Below are 6,000 nucleotides of genomic sequence, written 5' to 3'. Positions count from 1 at the left end.
CAGGTTGCTCAGCGCTCCATCCAACCCAGCCTGGAACACTCTCAGGGATGGGATGCAAGATGCCTGCAAGGTGCTGTCATTTTTGCATCAAAAGCTCTCTCGGTGCTGCTCTGAGGCTGTCAGCAAGGCCCATGCTGGCTGGTGCTGTGTGCTGCAGTGACAGCCTGCCTCTCAGTGGGGACAGAGATCCTGGGGGTGAAGCCATCTGGGTGCACAGGAGGAGACAGCCTTTGGTCCCTGAAACGTGTCAGCTTGGGGTGGAAGAAGCAAATCCTGTTTTATGGAGGCACAAACAGCTCCATGCATGGAAGAAGGAGATTGTTCTAGAGGTGATACCGAGTCCTGAGCATCCCAGCCCTGGCTCCAAGCACGAGTTCCCTGATGACATAAGGTGTCAGGGATGCAGGGAGCAGAACATGCCTTTGGTGGGAGCAGATGCTTGCAGGGAGCTCTCTCACTGTGCAGGCAGTGGTTCCTGCCTTGCCTGCCCAGCGCAGATTGAGCTCTCCTGGCAAAGGTCTGCTTCCCTGCAGACGAGCTCTTTGCATGCCTGCCTGGCTGCCAGGGCCTCGTGCTGGCTGGGGAGACACTTCCCATGGCTGCAGAGATTGGCCTGGAATCTAAAAATCTCTCCACAAACGATCAAGGTGCACCCAGCAATCAGCCCGTGCTCTGTGACTCAATCAAATTGGGTGTCCCAGCGGTCTGGGTGTCAGGAGATGAATGGAAGTGTGGGCAGTTGTGTGGAAGTTTGTCAGCAAAAGAGGCTGCATGGCAATGGCTCTGAGGCTGGAAAAGATGCCCCACAAGGCTCCAGCAGCTGGATGAGCACACCCAGCAGGGCCTTCACCGAGCAGCAGGGCAAGGATCCCCTGCACAAAGGCATTCTGGCATTTTGGAAGCTCTCCAGCAGCAGCCACAAACACAAGTGTGTCATGAGAGCCTCTCCCATGAGGCCCCTGATGGATCTTTCAGCACTGAGTCAGGAAGAGGAGCTCTGTGGGGTGAGTCACGGTGGTTGCTGACAGCCTGCTCATCCAGCTGTGCCTCCTGCGGGGCTTTGGTCACTTCAGCTGAAGCGTTCAAGTGAACACAATGTCCGTGGTTTTAAATGAAACCTGCTCCTTCTTCCCTTCGCTCTGCTGCACTTCCAGCTGTCCCTCGTGTCCTCTGCATGCCAGGACTGTCACGGAGAGATGACCCAGACTCCCAGCTCTCATCCCCTGGGAGCACCAACTGCTGTCTGGAGGAGCAAGTGGCCTGAGTTTCTGTTCTCCCCCTGCGGTGCCAACGCTGACTCGTGTGGGCATTGTCACCCTGCAGGGATGTGTGGCGTGGCTTGTCCTTGTTCTGCAGCGATGCTCCAGCACTCTGCAGGTATCTTTGTTTTTGCCTGCTTGGGCACTGATCCTGCAGACACAGCCAAGGGTGGAGGAATTTTTCCTTTTCTAAGCAGAGGCAGCTGAGAGGCCCTGTCAATGGAGAGCATCTCGTCTGCAGGAATGTAAAAAGCTGGATGATTTTCAGCTTTTTTTCAGGGGCTGCCTCCTGCCCTCTCCCCACTGAGCTTTTCCTGTGCTAAGAAAATGCCCTGCTCCCTCTGTTTTTCTCCCAGCTGGTGAGGCTGAGTCATTGCTGTTCCTCAAGAAGAAGGTTTGTTTGCTCCTGTGTGGTGAAGCCTGTGTCCCCCATGAGTCTGTTGTAATTTTCTTCTTGTGAATCCATGGATTTCTTCAGCTGAGAGAGGTGTTTGCCACATCTCTGTTCTGCCCTGCCTGACTGTCTTGCAACTCTTTCCTTTCTCTGGAAGGTTGAGGAAAGAATAAAGTGTTTGCAACAATTTCCTATGGAGCCTGCTTCCTCAGAGAACTGATTAGAGGTGAAGAGGAGAGAATCCAATTGCATCCGTGCTTTTATCTCCTCCCAAGGTAACGTGATTTGCCAGGAGAACAAGAAAATCCTGAATGCTGTGGCATCAAGCAAACTTTGGTTGCTTTTCTTGTCAAACAGAAGCATCATCTCCCAGGGTGTTGGTGTCAGCAGGGTTGCACCAGGGGTGATTTTGGCCTGGTTTGTGTCAAGAATGTGAGAAGAGATGAGTAAGACTCTCATCAAAGACTCTCACCAGCCACTCTGCAAAGGGAGAGCAGGGCAGAGGCAGCCACTGAGGCTGGGGCTGTGCTGGCCTGTCCCACATGGATCAGCAAACGTGGCTGGTGCATCACTCAGCACCGAGATGCAGGAATGTTTCCTCCAGCAGCTGCAGTGGTGGGGTGGGATGCTGAGCCTGCCAGATGGGCGGCTCTGCACTGCCTGCAACCCTTGCAGTTTTCCAACTCATCCTTTCATCCTCTCCCTTAAGGAGATGTTGTTCCTGCCTTTTTCATTGCCATTTTACAGCCAGGCTCTTGTTTACCACTGAGCTCCGGAGGGGGTTGGCTGGGAACCTCTCCATAGGGGTGCCAGGAGCTGCCAGAAGCTCCTCTGTGGCCGAGGACACCAGCTCCTGTGTCCAGTGGGGACAGGCTGGGGGTCTTGTCATGCTCCTCACACTCATCTCCCTCCAGGAGAGTGGGGGCTGCTGAGCTCTGCAGGCGGGTGAGACATCGCTTTGATGCGCAAGGACGAGCCCTTGTGTTTTCCTCACCAACTTCCATCTTTGTCTCGTGTAATTTTCTAAGCAAATCTCTATGGAAACAGGTACTGTTTGTAATAAAGCCTCTGTTTTTCACTTTGCTTTGTTGCTGTCGAGGAAGGAGGGGGCAGAGACCTATAAAGGGCAGATGAGGTTTAGGTAGGGAGAGGAGAGATGATTCAGCTGCCTCAGCCCTGTGGCACTGATGGGAGCAGCCTTAGCATCCCTTCATCCTGCCCTTGCTGACAGCAGATGGAGGCTGAGGTCCTCCAGACTCCTTCCTGATTTTGGTGGGGACTCGCTGATTTCTAAGGTCCCTTCCAACCCAACCCATTCCAGGATTCCTGTCCTGCTTGGGTAGTGTGGAATGGGGATAAATCATTACTGCCCAGAGCTGATAACACAGATTTGATGTGACCTCAGCCAACCACCAGCCCTACCCCAGCTCTCTTGAAGGTCACCCAGTGCCAGCATGTCTCGGTGTCCTGCTGTGACATTACCCTGGGCTCCACGTGAGCCACCCCCGTGGAGCTGAGGTGTGGGGGTGATGCAGAGGGCCGGAAAGCACCCGGAGCCAGAAGGATGCACAAGCCCCCGCCGTCGTGGGACGCTGGAGCGCCGTCATCCCTCAGCGCTTCCTGCCTGCGGCCCGTTCCCAGGCTCGTGAGCTTTCTAGCTTGTTTGTTTATTTTGGGGAGGGAGGGGGACGTTTCGAGAGCTGCGAGAGGAATATTTTAAAGGAGGAATTCAATGCCAGATTGGCATCCTCTGCATCAGACGGAGCCGTGCACCAAAGCGGGCTCGGAGCTGCAGGAGGGAGCTGCGTTTGTCAGCTCCTTCTGCTCAGAGTCACCCTTGGTATTCAGCCACCCTGGGCCTTTCCAGGGCCTGTGGGGGCTACTGAATCCAGAGCAACCTGGAACACACTCATACTCAGGTCCTGGGGTGGTTTTTAGGATGTTCTAGGCTTTTTCTGCTTTCCACCAAGTCAGAACGAGCTGGGCCCTGAGGCAGAGGTAATTGGCCTCTGACACAAAGAGTAATCCATGGTGGCACCTGTTTCTCAGGGTTCAGAATTAAAATCTTCCACCCTTACTGGGAGCTGGTGCTCTCTCCCCACTGAGAGCTGGTCCTTTTAGGTTGGAAAAGACCTCTAAGGTCACTGAGTCCAACAGCTAATCCAGCACTGCCAAATCCATCATCACACTGACCAGGGGCTCCTTAGCATGCAGAGGATGGAAGGATGTGCTTTAAGAGCTCCTTCCCCCACCCCTGTTTTTCTATAAGTGAATTGTGTTCAGCTCAAACCAACCACCCTGCAACTGAGCCTTGCTCCAGGTGAAATCCATCTAACCCAATCCATGACCTGCTCTGCCCAAGGGGGCTGCTCAGCTGGAGCTGTCAGGACTGATGCTTGAGGATTGTCAGCTCTGCGTGCTCCAAGGGCACCAGGCTGGAAAATACTTCCTTCCTGCTGCTGTTCCTGGGAGAATTACATTTGCTTTAAGAACAGGGATCCAGACTATAATGTTAATTGTGCTTCCTTCCAAAAGGAGTCAATATTACAGAGTCTGTGTGATTCTGCTGGAATTACAATATGTGATTACCGGGGCTGAGACGCTGGTTAATTACCAGCTCATTTGTTGTAATGCTCCTGAATAGCTCCTGAAAGTGTGGCAAATGCATTGCTTCTGCTTTTAATGGCTTAGACAAGGTTATTCCTAGATAGTAGAAGATAAACAGTGTTCTGTGTCACATCAGCATGGCACAGCACTTTCCTGCTTCCTTGGGGGTCATTCCTTAGCCTGGGGAAATTCACAGGTGAGATGAGGTAGGCACCCTGATGTCCTGGATTTCACATCCAAGCTGATCACATCACCTTGGATGTGGAGCCTGTCAAGCCCCACGGCTGTGCCAGCAAGGTGGGACTGTCCAACCTGCCGGGGAAACTGGTTGGAAGGAGCTCCTGCAGCAGAGCTTGATGAGCCTGGTTCTCGTGGCCTGTTGGTGTCAGGGAGTAGAGGAAGGGCTTTTGAGCCCCAGGAGAGGGGTCAGCCTCCCCCCAGCCCCACTGCTGCTCCCTCCCAATGCAGTGGCTGATTCCGTGCCCACGAGAGCGCGCACGGCACGGCAATGTTTGCTCATACCAGTGCCTGTTTGCCCACACAGCTCATTTGGACATCTGGCTTGGCAGATTGGTGCACATGGAAAAATGGGCAAGGAAACACTGAGGCCTGGATGGCAAATTGGGTCTGGTTTTCTCCTTTTTTTTGTGTTTTGTGAAGGTGCTGCTCGCAGTTTCCTGGTTACAGCTGCACTGAAATGTGCCCTTCAGGAGAGCTTTGCCTTCCAGATATTGCACTGCAACCATCTAAATTTTATCCCTCTTCAGTGCAGCAGGCCAGAAAATACACTTGCCAGCTTTTTAACCATGATGCTTTTTCATTACCCTGTCCTGAACTTTGTCTCTTAAGACATGTCCCTCCTGCAAGGCCTTTGGTCCTTCCCCACACCACCCTAAAGCAAGGTGGTTTGTCAGCACCAGCCTGAGGAAGGACACAAACTCAGGTCCTAAGCCCAAGCCTGGCATCTTCACGGGATGATGCCCTAAAGGGGTAGTGATTTAAACAAGCTGCTCTGCCCAGGGATGCCAGGAGGTTGTTTTAAGCTGCCAATAGCTCGGTTGTGTGTCTGGACTCAAGGACAGGCAAGAAGGAAACAGAGCATCGTCTCCAGCCTTGCCGAGTGCCAGCAACAGAGATCTGGCAGGGCCAGAGCTGCTTTAAAGGAGTTTCTGGATGTGGCTTACTCCATCCTACTTCATTAAGGTTGAGGGAATTGGGATTGTTCAGCCTGGAAAAGAGAAGGCCTTGGGGTGAGCTAATTGCAGCCTCCCAGCACCTGAGCAGAGCTCACAGGAGAGAGGGGGCAGCACTATTTACAAGAGCATTTTGTGACAGGACAAGGGGAATGGGTTGAGTTTGAAAGAGAATAGGTTCAGATTAGATATTAGGAAAAAAATCCTGATTGTGAGGGAGGTGAGGCCCTGGCACAGGCTGCCCAGAAAAGCTGTGGCTGCCCCATCCATGGAGTGTCCAAGGTCCAGTTGGACAGGGCTTGGAGCAACCTGGGAGACTGGAAGGCAGGGGCTTGGAATGAGACGATCTTCAAGGTCCCCTTTCAACCCAAACCGTTTTACAATCTTGCATTTCACTCTCTTTTAAGCAGAGATCTGTGGGTGGCAATGTCTGAGATAACACATGGATATCTAGGTGCAGCTCCCCATCCAATTTCCCTGCTCAGCAAAGACAGGATTGAGGGATTATCCCAGCCCGGGTGATGGTTTTTAACCACAATGGCCATGA

The sequence above is a fragment of the Lichenostomus cassidix genome, chromosome 8, assembly GCF_008360975.1.
Source record: "Lichenostomus cassidix isolate B80296 chromosome 8, HeHo_3.0, whole genome shotgun sequence".
NCBI classification, from domain to species: Eukaryota; Metazoa; Chordata; class Aves; order Passeriformes; family Meliphagidae; genus Lichenostomus; species Lichenostomus cassidix.
This window is presented reverse-complemented; position numbering follows the sequence as displayed.